General features: G+C 47.1%; 1 long non-coding RNA gene across 1 annotated transcript in view; it reads right to left on the bottom strand.

Moving 5' to 3' along the window:
- Positions 1–25,141, bottom strand: part of LOC124777090 — a 700,755-nt gene that overhangs the window by 120,144 nt on the left and 555,470 nt on the right. The window lies entirely within an intron of this gene.

Below are 25,141 nucleotides of genomic sequence, written 5' to 3' on the forward strand. Positions count from 1 at the left end.
CGGATTTGTTCATACTCTTTAGGAAAGGTAAAGTGTCTTTGATGGATAACAAAACCGTCGGAAACGACAAAATACGCGGCACTGTTTTGTGATTACTCAAAGCTAACCAATAGAACGCTAATGGCGTGATGTACCACAGACCAGTTTCGTAGCCGGCCGGAGTGGCCGTGCGGTTCTAGGCGCTACAGTCTAGAACCGAGCGACCGCTACGGTCGCAGGTTCGAATCCTGCCTCGGGCATGGATGTGTGTGATGTGCTTATGTTAGTTATGTTTAATTAGTTCTAAATTCTAGGCGATTGATGACCTCAGACGTTAAGTCACATAATGCTCAGAGCCATTTGAACTAGTTTCGTATCTTCGAGGAACTGTGCGGATTCTTCATAGCGCATTTTCCAGCTGCACCAGCATCAGGACGAGATGACACAGACAAAACGCTGACGAGGGTTTGGTGTAGCAGTCACTGAGGAATGTGAGGATCTGCACAAGACTCTAGGAATGAAGGTCAGCATCAGATAAGTAGAACAATTGTGAATGTAACATAAAACAGATGTGTTTGGAGGAGGGGGTATTATTGTACGTAGTCTGGAAAGGCGTTTCACCTTCTAAACTGACCTCGCCGTGGGAAACGGTGGCGCGCCGGGCCCAGAGACTGGTGGTAGGCAGACCAGAGCGGATGAGGCAATGCCGGAGCTGGTGAGACGCCAGCGCCACAGCCCTCGACTGGCAGCGCTCCAGGCCGCGGGTAACGAGCCGGGATTGGGGCGGGAACCGCTCCAGCGGTGCTTCGCGATACGCACTTCGCTACTACTGTACGGCTCAGCGCGTCTCCGGGCACACCGACAGCGTAAAGATATCGCGGTTGGATCACCGTCCGAGGCACAAGATTTCATGAAAAATTGACTACATTACAGTGCGCTAGTGCTGGAACTTATTTGGGAGCCATGAGACCTACTCCCAGCAAACACGCTGCTATTGCATGGTAAGCAAATGCCGCATGATAAAGAAGACGAATGCTAGCCGGTGGATATTTACTCAAAAATGTTCCTGCCGAGACAGCCAAGTGTTACAGCTGCATCTCGTGGTTGGATCACCGTCCAAGGCACAAGATTTCGAGAAAAAATGACTATATTTCAGTGCGCTAGTGCCGGAACTTATTTGGGAGCCATGGCTCAAATGGCTCTGAGCACTATGGGACTCAACATCTTAGGTCATAAGTCCCCTAGAACTTAGAACTACTTAAACCTAACTAACCTAAGGACATCACACACACCCATGCCCGAGGCAGGATTCGAACCTGCGACCGTAGCAGTCCCACGGTTCCGGACTGCAGCGCCAGACCCGCTAGACCACCGCGGCCGGCTGGGAGACATGACATCTACACCCAGCAAATACGCTGCTAGTGCAGGGTAAGCAAATGCCGCATCATAGAAGATGACAAATGCTAGCCGGTGGATATTTACTCAAAAATCTTCATCTACATCTACATATCTACATATACATACATACTCCGCAAACCACCATACAGTGCATGGCGGAGGGTACCTCGTACCACAACTAGCATCTCCCCTCCCTGTTCCACTCCCAAACAGAACGAGGGAAAAATGACTGCCTATATGCCTCTGTACGAGCCCTAATCTCTCTTATCTTATCTTTGTGGTCTTTCCGCGAAATATAAGTTGGCGGCAGTAAAATTGTACTGCAGTCAGCCTCAAATGCTGGGTCTCTAAATTTCCTCAGTAACGATTCACGAAAATAACGCCTCCTTTCCTCCAGAGACTCCCACCCGAGTTCCTGAAGCATTTCCGTAACACTCGCGTGATGACCAAACCTACCAGTAACAAATCTAGCTGCCCGCCTCTGAATTGCTTCTATGTCCTCCCTCAATCCGACCTGATAGGGATCCCAAACGCTCGATCAGTACTCAAGAATAGGTCGTAGATGAACCACATCTTCCCACAATTCTACCAATGAACCGGAGACGACTATCCGCCTTCCCCACAACTGCCATTGCATGCTTGTCCCACTTCCTGCCGAGACAGCCAAGTGTTACAGCTGAATTAAATTTGACGATAGTTACAGTAGTTTTCGTCACAGTCATAAATGTCCTGTCATCTTCGATAGTTATACGGCTCCAAAACATCTGTTTGAAAATCTCTTCAGGTGGTGGTGATAGCAACTTTATTCAACCGTGCATCACTTTTCTACGGATTCCTTCCTTTCATTTCGGGTGCCACGGCCAAATATTTATTCAAAGACAGTTCCATTTTCCACCTCGGGTATTACGCAGTCACTGTCGATTACAAAACGACCAGCTGATTTCGGCGGTTTGCCGTTTTCGTGCACGTATTCGTATTCTCGTAAATGTACACCGCCACCTTTTGCGGATGCGCACATATCTAGGCTGTATCTGTCTTCTTAATACGTAATCACTGCCGAGGAAACACGGGAGAGAAAAACGGAAACGCTTTGAAATAACATTACAGTAGTAGTGACATAGGTACGTAGACATAAAAACTCATGTTCCGTGCAATACACTGCGAGTTTTTATGTTTACGTACGTATGTCACTACGGAAGTGATGCTATTTTAGCCGCGCGGTCTGAGGCGCCTTGTCACGTTCCGTGCGGCTGCACCCGTCGGAGGGTCGAGTCGTCCCTCGGGCATGGGTGTGCGAGTTGTCCATAGCGTAAATTAGTTTAAGGTAGATTAAGTAGTGTGTAGGCTTCGGGACCGATGGCCTCAGCAGTTTGGTCCCATAAGACTTTACCACACATTTCCAATTTTTTGCTGTTTTAAAGCGTTTCCGTTTTTCTCGCCCATGTTTACTCGACAGCGATTACGTATTAAGATGACAAATGCAGTCTACGTTTGGAGATCCAAAAAGGCTGAAGGTACATATACGAGAATACAAGTGCTTACATGAAACTGGAAAACAGCCGAAAGCAGCTGGCTGTGGTATAAGAGGCGATCAAAAGTTACTTTTCAAAGGCCGTACGGTCCAGAATCGGTATGCCAATCAGGCAACATCGCAGTGAAGCAATCATCCGACGCACCCGTCTGATAAAACACCGTGCCTTGCTGCGTGAAGAAGTCCGTAACTGCCTGCTGGACATCTACGTCCGACAGGATTCGTCGACCCTTGCTTTTCTTTAAGGCATCGAAGGCGCATTAATCGTGTGAGGAGAGATTACAGGGTGCTCGAGTGTCTCCCACATGAGTTGTCCCCAATGGATGAGGCTGGCCTCCCAGATCGACCGCCGTTTCGCGTAGAATCGCGACCAGCCCGGAACGGCACACCATTCCACAACGGCGGTTTTCAACAGGCACGCTGCCCGATACGCATTCTTCATTCTCTGGTGGATGTCTGTCTACCGGTGACTGCTCTTTGGCACAAAAAAAGGAATAATAGCAAGTTGGTCCTATATTGAAAGTAGCCCATGTTTCCATTATTTTAGATGCAATAGGAACGTCGCAGCATCAATAATCACGATTTGTGTGTCATCACATTTTTCTGATTGATGTTAAAAGACTGAAAATAAAGGGGACCAGTTTCTGTGACTGCGACAGCAGTTACTGGATGGCTTGAATCACACGTTTTTGTTCCGAATGTACAAGATTACTTGCTAACTTTAAAAGTTCAATGTATTTTCCCCCACAGACGTGGGGAGATCCAGTTTCAGAGTATATGGAGCTCTTTCCATACACATTCTAGGAAGCAACGCACTTATGAACAAAAAGTTGATACTTATACTGATTTATTTTCTAAAATATTTCCTTTTTATCAGTAAGAACACATTGGTCAGCACGACAGAAGTGGTCTTAAATGGTTCAAATGGCTCTGAGTACAATGGGACTTAACACCTTAGGTCATCAGTTGCCTAGAACTTAGAACTACTTCAACCTAACTAACCTAAGGACATCACACACATCCATGCCCGAGGCAGCATTCGAACCTGCGACCGTAGCAGTCGCGCGGTTCCAAACTGAAGCGCCTAGAACCGCTAGGCCACCGCGGGCGGCGATGTGGTCTTAATATTCTCGCTAAGGAAATATCTATGTATTTGTAAAACTTGCCCATATTTGAAGTTTCTGTTTACATCTGATGCTTAATATTGAACTGCGATAATTGCTAATAAGAGCATGTCCCGGACCTGGCACTCGAACTAGCAGCATTGCCTCGAATGGGAAATGTTGTTATCCACTGACTGTGGGCATCCAGACACGACAGAAAAGAGACGCAACGACGCAGCAATGCTTCGCTGTAACGAAGGCGATAGCAACCACACCAAAGTATTTTTGCATCAGAGCGTTTCTACATTACTCCCTGTTTTGCGTTCGACGCTTTTGTGATGGCTTATTACAGGCGTTTTCACTTTTATGAAGGCATTTTTATGGAAACAAGGATAACTGGGCTTAACAAACAGAATAAATCATAATTACGTTATTATTCTGTAATGAGCCACTGGAGACCAAGGGTCCCTTACACCAAAACACTTGGGAAATATCCCTGAACAACCTCCGAATTTTGTCAGCGGACTTCTTGTCCACCCTATATACTATACTGTATTGTCACTTTCCTAACTTAAATGTATTTGATGGCGTGCCCATTGGCTGCCAGTCAGAGAAATTGGGAAGAGGACAAGTGAGCATGTTTTTCAACATTACACGGTGAACCGACAAAGAACAGAAGACATTCCTGAGGAATGATCACACAAGCAGGGCAGGGCAGTGAAGCAGCCAAGACGAAAACTGTAACGGGCTCCCCATACTATAGAGGTGCAAAACTGCTAACTTCAGCTGGGGCAAGTGGTTGGGAAAGGTCCCCCTCTGAGTGGTGGTTGCAGTAGGTCACCATTTAAGCGGTGGTAGCATATTTATCAGTGGTTTTTGAATAATTTATATGACTGAGATGTGCGTGGTTTTATGAATACCGACGCACATCTAAACTAATGAATGGATTTACAAAACAGAATTAGGGTACAGAAGAGCAGGATCGCAGGACACGCGTGTGAAAGTAGCGTCGAAACATTGTGCAGTTTCAACGGTTAAATGTAGATAGATGCTAGAGAATTCATTCTTTGTATACAGGGCTATTCAAAAAAAGGGAACAGATTTCAAACATTCATTGCTTCCAAACTGCAAACGATAGAAACACAATACCAAAGTTCCTGGAAATTTTTATGCATTCAATGTGAGCACCAAGTGTTAAACGACAAATATCGAAACAGTGCCTTATTTCCTGCCAGACACAAAGCAGCTTGTCTCTCGTTATCGAATTCACAGCTTCAGCAATGCCACGTCGCACACTTTCAAGAGTGTCAGGCAAACTCTTGAAACTCTGCGACATCGCACTGTTGAAGTTGTGGATTCGATAACGGGAGACAAGCTGCTTCGTGTGTGGCAGAAAATGAGAAACCGTTTAGACATTTGGTGCTCACACTGAATGCATAAAAATTTGAACTTTTCGCTTTCCAGGAATGTTCGAACTGTGTTTTTGCCTTTGTAGTTTGGAAGCAATAAAAGTTTGAAATCTGTTCTTTCTTTTTGAATAGTCCTGTATATCTGAGTAGACAGAGTACAATTGAGTCAGGCATAACAACAATGCTCTAGGATGAATTAGAAATCTAAATTTACTGCTTATTTACAGTACCGTTGTAGCGCTGCACAATAAGACAGAATTCCAGAATGAAACTTCCACTCTGCAGCGGAGTGTGTGCTGATGTGAAACTTCCTGGCAGATTAATAGTCTGTGCTGGACCGAGACTCGAACTCGGGACCATTGCCTTTCACGGGCAAGTGCTCTATCTACTGAGCTACCCAAGCACGACTCACGACCCGTCCCGAGTTCGAGTCTCGGCCCGGTACACAGTTTTAATCTGTCATAAAGTTTCAAGACATAATTATTCCGACAAGTGAGTGCTGCAGTGGATATGTGGCTCGAGGCACCAGGAGGAGGCGAAAGTTCTCAGCTGCTTTGAGACACGTGTAATCACTGTTTCCTGGAAAGCTTCCTATAAAGTGGGAGTGGGCCTATTAATGTGGACTGAAGTTCAATCTTCGAATTTTCGACTCTGCTGGTAGTGCGCAAGACTAGACACAGTCAGACCACACAAAAGCTGCGGTAACGCCTCTGTTGACGTGTGTAGCGTTAACACATGAACATCGCAGCGCAGCCATTGGTCGGCGCGAGCAACCAATTACCGGCGGCAGCCTTGCCGCCATTGTCCTAGGAGGCGCCGGCGGCGCTAGTCGCAAATTAGCTGTCCTCCTGTCGCTATTAGCTGCCCGAGATTGGCTCAACACGTGTCCGCCTCCAGGTTCGCACGGATGCTGCCAGCTGCAACACCTCACTGCGGCAAATCGCGGCCCCCTAAATCTACACGTGAGGGCCTCTTAATCTTCTCAGTACACCTAATTAGCACCACTGTCAGACTGTTCGCTGACGATGCCACACAAAGTCGCTGGTGTAATGAATGGTAGCTCTCTTTAAATACGGGCAAAAGCAGCATACAGTCTCTAACAAATAAAAAGTAAAGGACACTATGCGGTAAGGACATTAATGATTAACATTTAGATCACGTTACACCGTACAGGTGTTTAAGGATAATACTAACAAGCAATATGAAACTGGACGAACACGGAAATTCACAATTACGAAAGGCAACGGAAGGGTTCACATCTGTAGACGAAATCACATGCATCACTTTTGTTTTACGAATTCTAGAGTACTGTTTCAGCGTTCGGAATTCTTAGCAAGTATGTGCGAAGACACACATCGAACAAATTAATAGCTGCGCAGGTCAGAATAGGCTGTGGTAAAGCGTAACACAAATGTTCGGGGAAATTAAATGATAATCTCTATTAGAGAAATGCCCTTGTTCTCGATGAAACACTATTGGTTAAATTTAGAGGGTCTGTATACTAAGGACAATGTGCCACCACTGTGCTGCCAGTATGGTATTTTCCTCGGTCATGGGAAGAAGAAGATGAGAGAAATCTTGGACGGTACACAAGCGTACAGATAATCATTTTCTTATGGGAATATGGCGGAAAACTTATAATATTTCTATGAGGTACCCTCCGCCAGGCACTGTATGTTGGTTTGCGGAGTATTTACGTACACGTAGATGTCGCCTCCGAGCAAGCCGCCTTGTTGCACAACTCTTTCTGTACGTTGTACATGGACTCGAATTGTGGCATCGGCTTATAACGTAAGTCCCTTCAGACTGGGCTATCCAGAACTAGCCTTCGCCTTATCTGCAACGTTATCAGAACCAGAGAATGGAAGGCGCCTTCGTTCAGATCCCTATAAATCTGTCACACCTGTTCAACGCGGCTGTTGATTTACGCCAGTTCTAATGCAGAAAACTCTTATAACGATGCAAAGCGGCTGTGCATCGTTACGAGAGAGAACGCGGCATACCCAAGAAAACTTACCAAACTGCCGTACGTTTTCAGCAGTTATTTTATTTACATGGTCAGTTTCGGCAACTCATTACTGGTATCTTCAGGCCCTTATGCACTCCATTTGTAGAGAATCAGATACATCAGTGCACCATAACTGGAGCCATCCATACCTGGATTCAGTGAATTTTTTGTGGGCTGTGTACTTCTAAGACTTGAGTTGTTATCAAGTGTTCGAAGTACATACTTCACAAAAATTTCACGGAATCAAGGTACTGGTGGCTACAATTACGCACGCATCGATGTACCTGATTCTCTGTACATGGAGTGCATAGGGGCCTGAGGATGCCAGTAATGAATTGCCGAAACTCATCACCTAACTAAAATAACAACTTCTGAAAACAAACGACTGTTTGCTGATTGTTCTTTGGTAATTATCTGACAGGCCGCTGTCCCGTATCCACGATGGATCAACAGAGACGTGGCGTAGATGTTGGTCGGATCCACACGCCTCACTGTGGTACACCATCCAGCCTGGATATGTTTTACGACATTTTCCACATCACATCTGGCCAATCCAAAGGCAGGTATACAATGTCCGCATTATAACTAATAACCAAGACGTGATCGCGTAGTATGTTTGCACACATATGATTGAGTCAATCCGTTGTTGAGCTACACTCGGAGTACGTCAGACTGGACGACGAAAGTCCCAGGAAAACGGAAGTAACATTTCGCGTCCACCAAGGAGGAGCAGTAGCATCTCTAATTTTCTCGATATACATAAATGATTTATGAGAGAGGATTTGCACCACTATGATTGTCCACTGATGATGCTGTTATCTCCACTACCTTAAGGACATCCAGAAAAACTTGGGCAGAATTACCAGTGGCAGTACTGTATCGAAGCTCTTTTTAAATAGCAGAGGTTGAAAATACCGCTTCATTTGTAAATTTCTTTATTTTCACACGACCGGTTTCGGACTGTTATAAGCCCATCCTCAGGTGTCGTAGCTGTACAGCTGAGGTCATCAGTCCCCTAGAACTTAGACCTACTTAAACCTAACTAATCTAAGGACATCACACACATCCATGCCCAAGACAGGATTCAAACCTGCGACCGTAGCGGTGGCGCGGTTCCAGACTGTAGCGCCTAGAACCGCTCGGCCACTCCGGCCGGCGGAAAAGATCAGTTTGGGTTCCGGGGAAATGTAGGGGCACGCGAGATAATGCTGACTCTAACTGCTTTCTAGAAGATAGGTTAAGGAAAGGAAAATCTGCCTTCATACTATTCGTCAATATTTAGAGAACGCTGTTGACAAATTTGACAGCCGGCCGCGGTGGCTGAGTGGTCTAGGCGCTTCAGTTCGGAACCGCGCTGCTGCTACGGTCGCAGGTTCGAATCCTGCCTCGGGCATGGATGTATGTGATGTCCTTAGGTTAGTTAGGTTTAAGTAGTTCTAAGTGTAAGGGACTGATGACCTTAGATGTTAAGTCCCATAGTGCACGGAACCATTTGAACAAATTTGACTGGAATGGACTCTTCGACAGTCTGAAGGAACACGGGTAAAACACAGGGAGTGGAAAAGTTGTCTACACCTTCTACATAAACCAGACAGCATTTGTAAGGATCGGAGACAGAGGCGCAGCCAGTACCCTATGTTATTCAGTCTATGAAATTTCAGGGAGAGGATATAAAAACTTTGAAGTCTGGTTATGACATTGCAATTCTATCAGAGACGGCAAAGGATTTCGAAGAGCAAATAACGGAATGGATAGTGACTTGAAAAGATTGTTGAAGACGACTATCAGAAGAAGTTAGGTAAGGGTAGTCAGTTAAATCAGGTGACGCTGAGAGAAATGGATGAGGAAATGAGACTCTAAAAGCTGTGGATGAGTTTTGTTACTTTGACAGTAAAATAGCTGATGATGGCCAAAACAGAGGCGATTGTGGTGTCAAGTGATTAGTGTATGCTGCGATATCAGCACAAATGTGTGTTATTTTATTGCGGTAGCGTTCTCGCTTCCCGCGCCCGGGTTCCCGGGTTCGATTCCCGGCGGGGTCAGGGATTTTCTCTGCCTCGTGATGACTGGGTGTTGTGTGCTGTCCTTAGGTTAGTTAGGTTTAAGTAGTTCTAAGTTCTAGGGGACTGATGACCATAGATGTTAAGTCTCATAGTGCTCAGAGCCATTTGAACCATTTTGTTATTTTATTTGTGATATGCTGATATTCCCTGCTATTTTTATTACAATTTGACGCGACATCACTGCGTGACTTTCAGTGTTGTAACAAGCATATACGGATAACAATGTTACAAGAGCCAATGATGACAGCGTAGATCTGTCGAAACCGCCCATAGTAATAAAAAGAATTGATAGCGATGTTGGCCAACTTGATTCATCAAGAATAATGTAAATTTCAGATCGCCGCCCATCGAGTGACGCAGTGTGAAATATATATACATTTACGTATTAAGAAGTGTTTTGTGAAGGTATTTGTAAGGAATGTAGCCTATTACAGGAGTGAAACGTGGACGATATGCAGTTCAGACAAGAAAAGAATGGAAGCTTTCGAAGTCTGGTGCTACAGAAGAATGCTGATGGTTAGATAGGTAGATCAAGTAATTAATGAGGAAGTACTGAAGAAAAGAAGTTTATGCCACAACTTGACTAAAAAAGGGATCGACTGATAAATGCATCCTGAGGCATCGTCAAGTTGATAATGGAGAGAAGTATGGATTGTGAAACTGTAGAGAGACCCCAAGGCTTGAATACAAAAAGCAGATTCAGAAGGATATAATTTGGAATAGTTATTCGGAGACGAAGAGGCTCGAACAGGATAGAGTAGCGTCGAGAGCTGCATTGAAAGAATCTTCGGAGTGAGGACCACAACAGCAAACAACAAATCACGGTACATCTGCCGTAGGGATTGCGAGAATAACACATATGAGAGATTAGCATGTGTGCAATGGCAGTCAGTTAAGACTCGCGAAAGTAATAGGACAGGAATTTGGTAACGCTGGCGTAAGGTATCCACACCATGTATTGTACCGCAGCCTACTGAGTATTTATATAGAAGTAGACCAGAAAACAACAAACACAAACAACCAGAATAAGAGAGGAATGTAGACGATCCACTGGCGGGCAGTGCAAACGACTTTCCCTTCTGGCGTTTGTGGCGACACGACTGACGTCTGGCCACATAATTACATTGCAAATAATTGTCAAATCGCGGATAGACGACTACCTATCGTACCATAGGCGGAGCGAACGCTGAAGGAACTGCAGGAGAAACTTTTATTCGGACGTACTCCTGTGATAAAATATGCCTCACGAACGACACGAGAGGAGCGTCGTGCGAGAACCGATGTGCCAGTAGGCAGCTCCGTTCACTGCATACGCCACGGCCCGCTCCACGGACTCTCTCAGGCTAAGAATCGGGTTTAGTCAAACTAGGCGCATTAGGAGCAGCATTGGCCAGATGTCGGAGGTGTGCTCAAACGCGAACCATTTTGTAACCCTTTGATGACCGCATTGGCAATGTGGTGTTGGTTTTTACTGCATGAGATCTGTTCGTTAGTTTGTTTTATGGGAAAAAGATTGAAGTGTATTGCTCACATACTAGGTATCAGAAGTTACGATTCGGTAGGAAAACCATCGGTCCTGTAATTGGTCTTGCACAAATTGCACCCGTTACTGCTGTTGTCACATTGTGCAAAAGCTTACGTCGTACGTGAAACCTCCTGAAACGCGCATACCGAGACATCAGAAGCAAGGTTCATGGTTGCATTCTGTATGCACTGTCCTCTTATGCATACAGACGTATGTAACCCAGCTATCATTCCTACAACTGTGATGTGTAAATGGTTCGTAGAAGTCGATACTGATCATAAACCCGATTGTATTTAGCTGCTAAGCTAATGAACACATAATAGTTGTCCGCCTGCTTAGCTGGGTGGTAACGTGCTCGCCTCCAATGCAAGTGGGCCCGGGTTTGATTCCCGGCCGGGTTGGGGATTTTCTCCGCTCGGGGACGGTATTGTGTTGTCTTCAGCACCATTTCGTCCTCATCATCGGCGTGAAAGTCGCCCTATGTGGCATTGACTGAAATAAGACTTACACTTGGCCGCCGAAGTTCCCGGAATGGGATCTCCCGGCCAACGAAGCTATACGCTCATTTCATTTCATTCCACATAATAGTTGACACAAAAGGAATGCTGCCACTCTGTTACGGACAGTGCAGACATTATGTCCAGCTTGAATTCAGAGAGACATCTGAACACTAAGCGATCCAGAGTAGCGATAGCGAACCCGTAGTTTTGACCTGCGTGCACGAGTATTACGAATCACCCATAGTGAATGACGACCACTTCTTATGAAATCTCGCGACACCAGATGGCCGTTTGCGTATTCTGCTTTACGCACAATTACGAGGGTTGGAATGTGAATAGTGCAACTATTTATTCACAACCGATACAAAAGAATTACATGTTTTCACCTTTTACTGTCCTTCAAAGTAGCCACCAGTGTTATGTAGAACCCGTTGCCAGCGATGCGGAAGGCGTAGTATACCGTTAGCAGAGCCTGTTCTGTTGATGGTGCGAATGGAGCGGTCTAAAGTTGTGGTGATTCTCTTGTATGACTGTGATGGTGTTATCCTAACGCATTACGTTCCTCCAAGGCAGACCGTCAATGCACAGTATCACTGATCGTTTTCGGAGCAGCACCTGCGACCAGCTTTGCGAAAGAAGCGCCGACACTTTCTGCGTAACCCACCCATCATTTTCCACGAAAATGCGCGGGCGCATATAGCGCAAGCTGTGGCTGCTCTGTTCGGTCGATGGGACTGGGAGGTACTGTACCGTCCACCATGCTACCCGGACTTAAGTCCTTGTGACTTTGGTTTGATTTCGAAGATGAAGGAACCACTTCGTGTCATTCGCTTCAAAACTGTTCCAGAGATTCGACAGGCAGTAGACTGCTCCATCCGCACCATCAACAGAACAGACTCTGCTAACGGTATACTACGCCTTCCAAATCGCTGGCAACGAGTTCTACACAACGCTGGTGACTACTTTGAAGGACAGTAACAGGTGCAAACATGTAACTCTTTTGTATCGGTCGTGAATAAATAGTTGCTACTATTTAAGTTCCAACCCTCGTACTTATTAGTCAGTCATCCTGAGGAGGCTGAACGACTGATAGGGAAACCCTTTTAAAGGAAGGTTGGATCTGATAATGAGGGAACTCTGACACCTGACGTGTGAGTGTGTGTGTGTGTGTGTGTGTGTGTGTGTGTGTGTGTGTGTGTGTGCGTCAGAGAGAGAGACAGAGAGAGAATAGTGACGCACACAGACACAAAACACACATACATATAAACAGCATTTTAATTTTTGTCTGGGACGAACGAAGACATTGTCCCACGTCTGCACCCTCGTTATCGCATGACTAACGAAACTGATAGGCCCCTTCATCTGCTCCCAATTCGGAACCACTCCGCCTCATAACCATATGGAGTCTGGCTGAAAAGATTTGCGACTCTATAATGGGCTGGATATAAGACAGCCCGCTCTATTCATTGCAGTGGCGAATGAAAAAAGAAAATATTGTCTCTCTCATACACGTACGCCTCATATATCGACCAAGTCATAGACTGTACTCTGTGTTTTCATAAACAAATACACTTTCACATGCACTAAGCTTTCCATTTTTTGTCTCGGCGTTTTGCACATAATTAAGTCAGAACACAACCCATTCCTCGGTTCTTACCAAAGTTTTCGGGAGGTTTCCCTCGGTTGAAAGGCGAATGCTGGAAATAAAAACGCCTTCTGGCCTACAACCAACGCAAACAGTATTTAGCTGAAAAGTTCGTGGGCAATCTATAGATTATAAAGTAATGAAATTTATAAAATACACTCTCTGTTTAGAAATAGTCAGAATCTTTTATATAATACGGAACTCAAGAGTAGACGTCATAAGAGCCGGACCCGCCATTATGAATTGAGGTGGGCGGTACTGAGCTGTCGTTAGAGAAGTAGTGACAGCAGAATGAGTCGGTCAGGCGAGGTCAGTGACCTCGGTCGTGGACTAGCCACTGGATATCACCTTAGTAACAAATCCATCAGAGATATTTCAATCCTACAACTGTCTATGTCGACTGCTGGTGACGTCACTGTGTCAGCCGTGGCGGCTCATATCGATAGTTCCACTCTGGTGGTTATCTTTCCTGCCACGGTCAGGACGGTAAGCAGCCCCCTCTGGGGCCTACGCGAGGAGTAGCGTGGCGGGGTCCTGGGGGGGGGGGGGGGGGCTCCGGGACGTGGTGGAAGACGGTTGTCGGGTTGACGCAGCGAGTGTGGGACCAGACCTATCGCATGGAGATATACAAGTTGGCTCTGAACGGAAGGCGCCGTAGCAAGCAGCGGGAAGCGGGCGTCCTGTAATTTGTGTGAAGGAGTAACGATTTGCATTGGATGTCCCAGTGGTTCCCGAGAGTTGCGGTGGCTGCTGTCGGAGAAGAGAATTGGTAAGAGCTTGTGTCTACGCTCTTTTCCGTACGATGTTGCTGCCTGCCGTTATAGACGGGTGAAAATCAGGCGCTTGTATTGACTATACGGGAACTGGAGATGTTAAATTACATTTGTGATTGAGTCTCACTTGTACTGTGACAATTTAGAGGCGAAAACTGTGGTGGTTTCATTAGATCTGGTTCTTTGCTGTGCAACTAAGAGAGTCAGTTATTTGGGGTAACTGAGGGAACACCATTATGTTGGTCTAAGTGATACGTTCTCTACGTTTTGTCTATGGCTTTGCGAATCGAAATCGTGGGGGAGTACACGTGTGAGTAATTTGCTATTGTATTGATGGTTATGTTGTAAAGACTGTTCTCTGGTGCGTTAAATCACGAGCTGATTTGTAACCATCTAAGCAGAAATTACCATTGCTACTTGCTTATGTGCTACTGTCCTTATTATTGGCGTTGTTTGTCTTTTGATTGTGGGTATGCTCACGTTTAAAAAAAAAGTACGGCTACTATTCATAAGGGTTGTCTAGTAAGGAAATTGCTTAAGCTTTTATCATATGCTGGTCTGTTTGCCTATCACATTGGCTTTCTATGCGGTAATTGAAGGAACGTGTATGGTGGTTCAAGATTGTAGGCTGACTAGTATTTGAACTGGTATTGAGGTTAAGGGCGAGATCAGCATCCCGCAAACCCGCACGCTGCGCGTGGTTACATGTTCCGCTATTCGGGAGCCGGCTCTCTGTTCTTGGATTTTGTAAGGACACGTGATGAGTGCATCGCTGCAGTTTTTCGCGTGCTAAATTGCGGGGTGTCGGTACCGTGATGTACTTGTGATGTATGTTATGTTGAAAGGGAATTAACTGTACCAAACTTAAGTGAGCTTTTAGTTTGTTTTAGGTCTGTACACGGAATGATGTTGATATTTTGTCGATTGCGGCAATAACTTCCTGTGTGGGGAGATTCTCTGAGGCACTTGTATTGTACTGTTGCAGCGCAGTCCATCTGAAACGTGCTGCTTAAAACTTGGGACTGCAGCTCTCTGATGTTATATATTACTGTTTAATCTTAAATGTCTTGGATGTAAAATGGTTGTTGAGGATTATGTAATTAATTTTGATCGCTGGTTCCTTAAAGGAAGTATTTAGTTTTAAAATATGTGCTCGGTCAGAGCCTATTTAAATATGATTATTCAAATTTTCTAGTCTTGCTTTCTTAAAAGGCTTTCAGTTAAATGATTGCTATCTGCCTGTTTAAATGTTTGAGTGACTTAAAGGAAAAGAATATTATTTTGTAATTTGTACTGATTGTTCCTTTTGGGTAATACCTGACTTATGTGTTCAATAAATGAGTGTCTAGTCAATGGTCATGCACTGTTCTATTGCTAGCCTACCCCTTCCACTCCACAGCCTATTGAGCTGCTTTGTGTCGAAATTGTGTTCAGAACACCCCTCTGGACTGACACCTCACTGTGAAGTGGAAACATTAAGGAACAGCCACATCTAAATCGAGACCAGGCCGACCTGATACACTGACGGACGGGAACCAGCGGCCATTGCAGAGGTTGGATGCAAATAATCACGCGAAATCAGCGGAAGGAATCACCTGTGAGTTCAAAGGTGCTACGTAACAGCAGTCCATCTGGCACAGTGACTGGTGTACAATGCTCGGGCAGCTGTAGTCATTTTTGTATTGGATGCTTAACGATGCCTGAGGTGGTTGAAAGAGCGACGACACCACTGGACAGTGGATGACTGGAAACGAGTGGTCAGGAATGATGGATTACGTTGTACGTTGTGGCGATCCGATGGAAGGGTCTGGGTTAGACGAATGCCTGGACAACGTTACCTGCCACTTGTTTAGCGCCAAGATTGGAGTATGTAGGAGGAAGTGTTACGACGTGAGGGTGTTTTTCGCGGCTAACATGTGGTCCTCTCAGTGCACATAGGAAAACTCTATTGGGAAGCTTGTAACCGCATTTTAAAGTAGAGGTACAGTTCGCAGACAAGGATTGTTTCTATTAGCATAACAGTGCATCCAGTCATAAAACAACACCTGTGAGCAATTGTTTGTGGGCAATAACGTTCCTGAAACAGACTGGCCTGCCCAGATTCCCGGCCTGAACCCAACGGAACTCCACTGGGACGAGCTGAAACGTGGACCTCGCTCGAGATCCCAGCGCCCAACATCACCACATTTTCTGGTTGCCTCTTGAGGAAGAATGGGTGCCATTCCTCCTCAGACATTCGGACTTCTCATCGAAAGTGTTCCCAGTAGAGTCCAAACCGACGTACAGGTGAAGGCTGGACGCGCCACATATTCCATGTCCTCTCGTAGGTTTCCGGGTGCTTATCATCAGATAGTGCCTGCATGTACTCTCTTGGTATGAAGTGCCCTCTTCGACGCATAGGAGCGTGCCGCCTATTAAACACTGTAGTGAATACAGGGACACTGCAGGTGTCGCTACATCGCTGGTACCAACATAATCTCTGACCGCAGCGACCGCCACCGCTTCGTTCACATCTGTACGATCCCGTCACCTCTTTGAGGGTCGTTAATCGCAGTGCGTTTGTAGACCTGGGCCGGCCGCGGTGGTCTCGCGGTTCTAGGCGCGCAGTCCGGAGCCGCGCGACTGCTACGGTCGCAGGTTCGAATCCTGCCTCGGGCATGGATGTGTGTGATGTCCTTAGGTTAGTTAGGTTTAACTAGTTCTAAGTTCTAGGGGACTGATGACCTAAGATGTTAAGTCCCATAGTGCTCAGAGCCATTTGTAGACCTGGCGACTGCCCATGACTCAGCTCGTGGCGGGAGCTACCGTTTTGCTAATGAGCCCCGCTCTAAGGCTACGGGAACTCCCACAACTGAGCCCCGGGCAGGGTCCCCCGGGGCAGGCGGGATCGCGTTACACTCGCCGCCTAATGGCCAGAAACACTACACTGCTCCACTGTACAGCGCGGACGGCACGGCAAGGCGGTTCTCTCTAGCCCGCCGCGAGGGGCAGAGTTCTCCAAAACAGGTGTCGCGAGCACCGGGAAGAGAAACGAAGGCACGACATTGCTTTCGTGCTTCAGACTAGTATTCAGAAAAGGCAAAGCCTCTGGAAAATCACTTACTGTGGTGCCGACTGTCGGAAGTGATGATCGAAGAGATCGCTGTGTTAAGAAGAAATCTACTGATACCAGTAACTGAATGCAGGCTCTTATTTCGACTGTACAAGACATGGGATGCTTCCTACACGTAGGCGAGGGGTCCTGAAGAGGAGGTAATGTACCACTGAAACTGGCTGTTCAAATAAAAACAACTCTAAATTTAGACGGCTGAAGGTGTTTTGATATGATGTTTACCAGGTGTACAAATATGAAACCGCAATTTGGAAATTTGTGATAAGATTCTATGGGACCAAACTGCTGAGTTCATCGGTACCTAGGCTTACTCACTAAACTAACTTACGCTCAGAACGACACACACACCCATTCCGGAGGGAGGACTCGAACCTCCGACGAGGGGAACCGCGCGAATGCCGGCCGGAGTAGCCGTGCGGTTCTGGGCACTACAGTCTGGAGCCGAGCGACCGTTACGGTCGCAGGTTCGAATCCTGCCTCGGGCATGGATGTGTGTGATGTCCTTAGGTTAGTTAGGTTTAATTAGTTCTAAGTTCTAGGCGACTGATGACCTCAGAAGTTAAGTCGCATAGCGCTCAGAGCCATTTGAACCGCGCGAACCGTGGCAAGGCGCCTTAAACCGCACGGCTACCCCGCGCGGCCCCGCGTTTTTGTTGCAATAATTACGCGTTTGTTTTTTGAAATTGATTGTGTGTGTGTGTGTGTGTGAAATCTTATGGAACTTAACTGCTAAGGTCATCAGTCACTAAACTTACACACTACTTGACCTAAATTATCCTAAGGACAAACACACACACCGATGACCGAGGGAGGACTCGAACCTCTGCCGGGACCAGCCGCACAGTCCATGACTGCTTGAAACTGATAAACAATATTTGATTCAAAATACTCTGCATTGTTATTCATACATTTCTCCCAACTCTCCAGTAGGCTATCAATGCCACGCCAACAAAACAGTTCTTCTTTTGAACCGAACCAGTCAGCGAGCCATTTTCGTTCATTCTCATAGGAAATGAAGCGTTGTTCAGCGAGACCGTGACCCAGTGATGCAAACAGATGATAATCGGACAGAGCCAACTCTGGAGAATAAGCCGCATGTCCTAGTATTTCCCAACTAAACGCCCCGATCGTTTCCCTGACTACTTTTGCTGTGTGTGATGGGGCGTTATCATGAAGCAATATGACTTTGTGTTGCCTTTTTCAAAATTCCGGTCGTTCTTCACGTAATGCTCGATTTAAATCGATCATTTGCTGTTGGTAAAGATCAGTATTAACTGTTTCACAAAGTTTTAGCAGCTCATAATAGATTATACTTTTCTGATCCCACCAAACACAGAGCATTGTCTTCTTTCCAAAGCGGTTTGGTCTTGTGGACGTCGATGGTTTGCCTGGACTCACCCATGACTTACGACGATTAGGATTTTCAAAATATTTCCATTTTTCATCACCTGTCACTTTTCGATGCAGAAAAGACTTTCTTTTGCATCTGGTGAGCACCATTTCACAAGCTGTCGTTCGATTTGCGTCGTGTCTTTCATTCAGTTCATGCGGATGCTATTTTCCCACTTTTTCGATCTTTCCCACAGCTTTCAACCGAAGAGATACGGCTTTGTGCGTCACATTCAATTGTTTCGCGAGTTCCTGTTGAGTTTGAGTATCATATTCATCCAATAAGGCCTGGAATTCGTTGTCTTTGAACTTTTTCGTGGTTTCCCGCTCTCGTCGTTTCTCACGTCAAAATCACCATTTTTGAATTTATAACAGAAAACTAATGCTGTCCGTAAATCGTAGTTCGTAGGCACAAATCTCAACATATTTACGGCTTTGGAACAGATACCGATGTATGGAACTTGGGTTACTGTGTGTTGACATTCGTCGTCAGCCGTTACAGGAAGCAGATGGCGCTGCAGGCGCGGTCTCACGGGCCCTACACTGACGGTTAACACATCTATAGGGAAATCCGGTTTCATACTTCTACACCTGGCACGCTGAACAGCGGAGGTCCCGCAGCCATCTTGACAAAAGATTGACACATATAAATAATTACACCGCAGAGTGAAAATGAGAAGTGCAAAACAGAACAGATGTTCAGGAATATCGACAGAGCGAAACAATGACAACAGTACAACTAGCTTCAGGGTAGCTTTGCTGAGCACCTGTGTCGCGTAAGTGTGTATCCATCGTCCGAATGATTAGTTTGTAATAAAGAAGGCATTTATTAGTCAGTTTCATACGCTGACTTGAGGAAAAATGGAACTGTATAAATCACCATCGTTTGTAACACTGTATCGGGAAACCCGGAACAAATGGTTATGGGAAATGGAAATGAGCGTTTGGCGTCATTGGTCGGGAGGCCCCTTGCGGGGCAGGTCCGGCCGCCTTGGTGCAGGCCGTATTACATTCGACGCCACATTGAGCGACCTACGCGCAGGATGGGGATGAAATGATGATAAGAAAACACAACACCCAGCCCCCAAACGGAGAAAATCTCCGACCCAGCCGGGAATCGAACCCGAGCCCGTAGGACGGCAATCCGTCACGCTGACACTTTTTTTTTTTTTGGCGGGGGGGGGGGGGGGTATGGAGTTTTTATTCATTTATTTTATATGAAGTAAGGTAGGAGAAACAGAAACCTTTATCATTCACAAAATAAACATAGTACGTCCTGACACATGATAACTGTCCTGGAAGGGACCTCGCTGCCGTTCTTCCATGCAGCATGAAATAACAACAAAATCAAAGTGGGGCCACCTCCGGCACCCTAAAGAAAAGTATTTATGGATATGAAAACAAAATTTGAAGTACATCCATTTGCTAACTGTTCAAGCGTGAGTGTTTCGTAGGTCGCATACTCGGATAGTGTTCTTAATCGATCACATTACTTGGTCGGTTGCACAACGAAGGCACCGCCGCTCATCTTTGCGCACCCGGCACACCCCAAGTATATGGAGGGTCCGCAAAAACCGTTATTAGGAAATTGGCATACCAATCCTTGTACTTTTGTAGCCGTAATAGTTTTGTGTGGCCATCTTGCAAGTATTGCCAGTAATCCAGTACGTTCAGTAAGTTCGTACGTGTGTCTCTATAGACGTAATGGACCGTCATACCTGTGATCCACGCCACTACGTTCGTCTTATGACGCGGAAAATACGTTTCCTCTGGAAAAAATACTATGTCAGAACAGACTACTGTATAGATAGTGCGCCGCATGAACGCTATTATCTTTCTTGCGAGAGTCCAGACAGCCAATGGTCGTCCGTATCCAGCTCGCCACATTGCTGGCACAAGGGCGAATCCGCCAAATGTATTGCGTACTTTTTATCATTTATAGGGTATTTTCGGTTGACGACAATGTACCTTGTTGATCTGACTGATGTAGGTAGGTGGGGGTGGTGGACCGTGCCCCACACCACGTGCCAATGGATGTTTGCGTTTCACCCTATTCCTGGAGATCTGTCGAAGAAGCAGATGGTACACGTCCTTCGATGTCGACTGTCGGGTCGTCGGTAAACGCTCTCGAACGTAACTGTGTTCCACGATGAACGTGCGCACATACGTTAACGGTGGCGATATATGGCCGACACTGACTGGAGGAAGATGCGATGTTGGTACGAGTTCTTCGATGATCGTCCCCGTAAGCGAGTGATTCCTGTTGCGCCACCGTTTGAGCATAGTATTAATATACATGGCACGCGCTTCTCGTGCACGTTGACTAAACCAACGCCCCCCTCTCGCGCTGGGAGGGTAAGCGTGTTGTACTGTACCTTAAAGAGTTGTCCCAGGCACACACAGTACCCAAAAGCCGCCTGAATCCTCATAGCCATCGTGCGCGTCAAGGGGAGAAGGTGTGTCAGGTGGCACATCATGGGCGCGAGATAAAGGTTGACGAGTAACACTCGCTGCAGCATATCCATCGACTGTAGGGCGTTTAGTCGTACTGCTGTGCGGACTCTGAGTAACAGTCTTCGGTAGTTGTCCGCAGCCGTTCTCACTGTCTCTTTATGAAAGGTGATACCCAAACAGCGGAGGGTTTCCACCGCAGGTAAGGGTCCTTCCGTTCCTGGTTCTAGTCCACGCCCCACATGCATGAATTGTGATTTTCGGTAGTTGGCCACACTTCCAGCTGCCATCCCATACGTCTGTAGCCAATCCAGTGCTGTTTTAGTCTCCCTCTCATTCCGCACGAGGAACACAATATCATCCGCGTATGCTCTGTATTTGAATGATAAATGCCGTAGGGAGATCCCGGTAAGACGGCGGCGGAGGCCTGCGAGGCACGGTTCTAAGGCGATTGCATAAAGGAGGATCGACGAGGGGTAACCCTGTCTCACTGATCTTAAGATCTTAAAATACTCAGTTCTCCCTCCGTTGACCACCATCGCTGATCTGGCGCCTCGCAACAGCCGCATCACAGCATTGGTCAATAATGGCGAGACACCCATCCTGTTCATCACCGCCGCGAGATACACATGATCCACGCGATCAAAAGTATGATCGAAATCTATTGCAACCATCGTCCCCCGGAGGCGGCATGCAGCCGCGAGGGCGACGGCGTCACGATAGTCTCCCAACGCTGTGCGGATATTACTGATGCTGCCAAGACAAGTCTGATCGGCATGTATTCGATTCTCCAGCAACTTTTTGATACGACTTCCCAGGATGCGCATGAAGATCTTGTAGTCACTATTGAGGAGGGTCAAGGGGCGATAATCACAAGGCCGTTTGCCACCACGGGGCTTCGGTATCGGTATCATGAGCCCTTCCGTGAAGTGAATGTGAACTGGTACTTCTTGCCGCAGAAGCTCATTAAACATACATAGCCACATCGGTGTCATAATGGTCACAAAGGCACGGTAAAATTCCAACGGGAATCCGTCTGGACCTGGGGACTTGTTGCAAGCACCTCGTGTAATCGCTTCCTCCAGCTCTTCACACGTAATTTCAGATAACCCGTCCGCTTCCCCGTTCACACTCGTCGCGTCTGGGATCTCTTCCAGGACGTTCCCCAGCTCCCTCTGACCCTCCCCGTTGCTCGCATAGAATCTGCTAAAATGATCCGTGAACGCCTGTGCTATACCCCTTTGTGTTGTAAAACAACGGCCATCGCCGAGATCGATCTCATGTATTAATTTCCTGCGTCTTCTTCGTCTTTCCTTTATCACATAATGCATCGAGGGAACCTCGTTGGGCAGGAAATCCTGCGACCTCGCGCGTATCATCGTACCTGCCATCCTCTGCGTCGCAAGTTGTACCAGCTTCGCCTTAACTCGGTGGACGGCCGTCTGGCGTTCTGGTGTAGGTGGTTGAGCAAACAGCTCCCGGAGAGCCGTAAAGTAAAACTCAGTGGTCGTGCGCTGCCATTGAGAAACCTCCTTCCCGTAACCTATTAACGTCCTCCGTAAAGCTGGCTTCGCGCACTCGATCCACCACTGCAGGACAGAACCGAAAGAATTTCGTCGACGGAGGCAGCCATGCCACGCGTCCTCCACCATGCGTCGGCATTCTGCATCTCGCAGGTGGGAGACGTTCATCTTCCAATTACCCCTCCGTCTCCATACCTGCTGTCTATCAAAGTTAACCGTATAAATATATGCCTCGTGGTCTGTAAACGCTGTCGGCCATATTTCTGCGTCCACCGTCGACATTGCTAACGCCCTTGAAACGTAGATCCGGTCCAAATGGCCCGCGGAGTGGCTAGTAAAAAATGTATATCCTGGTTGGTTGCGATACTTCAGGTCCCATGTATCGACTAATTCCATCCCGGTGACCAGCTCCCTAAGTTCTTGGCTAGTAGTATAGTTAGGTTGTTGGTCCTTTCTGTCGAGCACACAATTAAAATCTCCGCCGAGTATGCAACCATCGTATCGTCCCTGGAACAACGGTGTAACCTCATGGGCGTAAAAATCTGCTCTGTCCCTTCTCTTATCTGAGCCTGACGGTGCGTATATGTTGATCAAACATATTCCACCTATGGTCACTGCCGTACCACGGGCAGAAGGCAAATACTCTACGTCGTCTGCACGTATCCCTTCCTTTAATAGTATAGCTGTGCCAACGCCTCTCTCGCCACACGGGGAACGGTAAATGTCGTAACCGTAAAAGTCCGAGGGGGAAAGTACCCGAACTTCTTGTAATAATCCTATGTCTAAATCCGCAGCCTTTATCATGTCACTAAGCATCTTGATTTTTACCGTCGTCCCAATGCTATTGATGTTAACAGACCCTATCCGATAAGCTTGGTGCATGGCGGTCAACGTAGATAAGGTACCGTACGGTCGCTAATTTTGCCGTACATAGGCTGCTGTCGGACTAACGTCCCCCGCCGTCCCCTCATATGGTCTGCCATTATTCCGTGCACTCTGCCGGTCTTACACCGGGAGAGTGCGTGGGAGCAGTTCCTCCGACATCATCTGTTCCCCACGGGGGTGGCTCTTCTGACCAGTCCCCTAGTGTCCCATCGTTGTCGTGCTGTGCAGGCGCCATAGCCTCCACAGTAGCCTGTTGCCGTCTATCGAGCTCCTTCGCTGTGTCTGGAGCATCGTCAGCGGTAGGTCGTGCGGCCGTCCCGCTGGCCACCGTTGCATCCACGCTAGACAGTTCTTCTGTATCCATGGTCGTCTGTTCTGTACCCGTAAACATATCAGAATTGTCTGCTAGATCAGCGTGGTCGTTCTCCACCGTGAGGCGGCGCTTCTTCCGGCGTTTTGGTGATCGCTGTTTACGTTGCCGGGCCTCGGAATCAGAGGTCAGCATGGTCTCCAGTTGTTCGTGGGGGGCGTCGGAATCGTGCGCCCTCGCACTATCGACGTCACCAAGTCCCTTATCTGAAGGGAGCGCAAGTGGAACCGAAGAGAGGGCGTCCTGTGACTGCTGCAGGCGGTCCAGCGCAACGTCGTCTTTATGTGGCTCGCCACGATCCGCCGCTGTCTGTGTGTTCTGGTACGCGTCTGTCTCGCGGCCCACGTCATCGCGTAATGCGGCGACGTAAGTCATTGGGAGCACGGTCGGATGCGGCGCGAGGGGTGGATCATCCCGTGGCAGCTGTAATAACCTTCGTTGAGCACAGAACGTATGTGTCCCTCCTTCCCACATCCAGAGCACGTCCGTGGTTGTCCGTCGTAGATGACAATCGCCCGACAACCGGCGATGTACAAGTATGACGGGACGTGTTTTCGGAGTTCGATCCGTATTTGTCTGACGCCATTGAGGACAGGATACGTCTTGAAACTCGCCCATTTTTCAGCCACGTGGGATAGGACCGCTCCGTAAGGACGCAGGGCGTCTGTCACCAATTCTTCTGGCACTTCGAATGGAAGCTCAAAGACGCGGATCGTTCGGAGGCCCATGCCGGCGTGTTCAACTGTTACCGCTCCAACATTCCCGTCCGAATGACAGAAACGAAGTCCTTGTCGGTGTCGAAGTAGTAGTTCGTCACATGCCGCTTCATTTATGAGCTTGACATAGACCACGCTGCTGACTATAGATAAGTGTATTCCAACTAGAACGTCAGGTTCGATTTTCACCTCGTCCCGTAAATAACGTTCGATCTCGTAAGACTTCGGTCGAGCATATTCGTTAACAAAACTAAATTTCAGTGTCGATTTGCGGAACGACAAGGCCATGATTCGTTCTATGTATACCGCGACACACTGCTACACACTTAACGTAAACACCTCTCGCGCAGACGTGCGGCAGGGACGTAAACACCGTCCGAACCGCTGCGCCGCCGAAGGCTGACTGCACTCAGCTATCGGGGCAGAAACAAATTGTTATGTACCAGTGTTAAGAACGTTAAGTAAATAAAGAAAATTAGTTGGGCAAGGGTAAGACGGGAAAAAAATAAGGTGCTCTTTTTTAAAAAAAAAGATGCTGCAACTCGCAAAATATTATCTGTTGGAAACAAGGAGAATAGTTGTTCTGGATGGTCGGGTTTGGATTTGAAATCTGCTCATCCTGTTTGTCATCCGCAACGTTCGGTAAACAGGGAGAGACAGGGAGGGAGGGAGAGGGAGAGGGAGAGGGAGGGAGAGAGAGAGAGAGAGAGAGTGTGAGAGAGAGAGAGAGAGAGAGAGCAAATGCGTATCAGAATTGTGAA

The sequence above is a fragment of the Schistocerca piceifrons genome, chromosome 2 (assembly GCF_021461385.2).
Source record: "Schistocerca piceifrons isolate TAMUIC-IGC-003096 chromosome 2, iqSchPice1.1, whole genome shotgun sequence".
Classification (NCBI taxonomy): Eukaryota; Metazoa; Arthropoda; class Insecta; order Orthoptera; family Acrididae; genus Schistocerca; species Schistocerca piceifrons.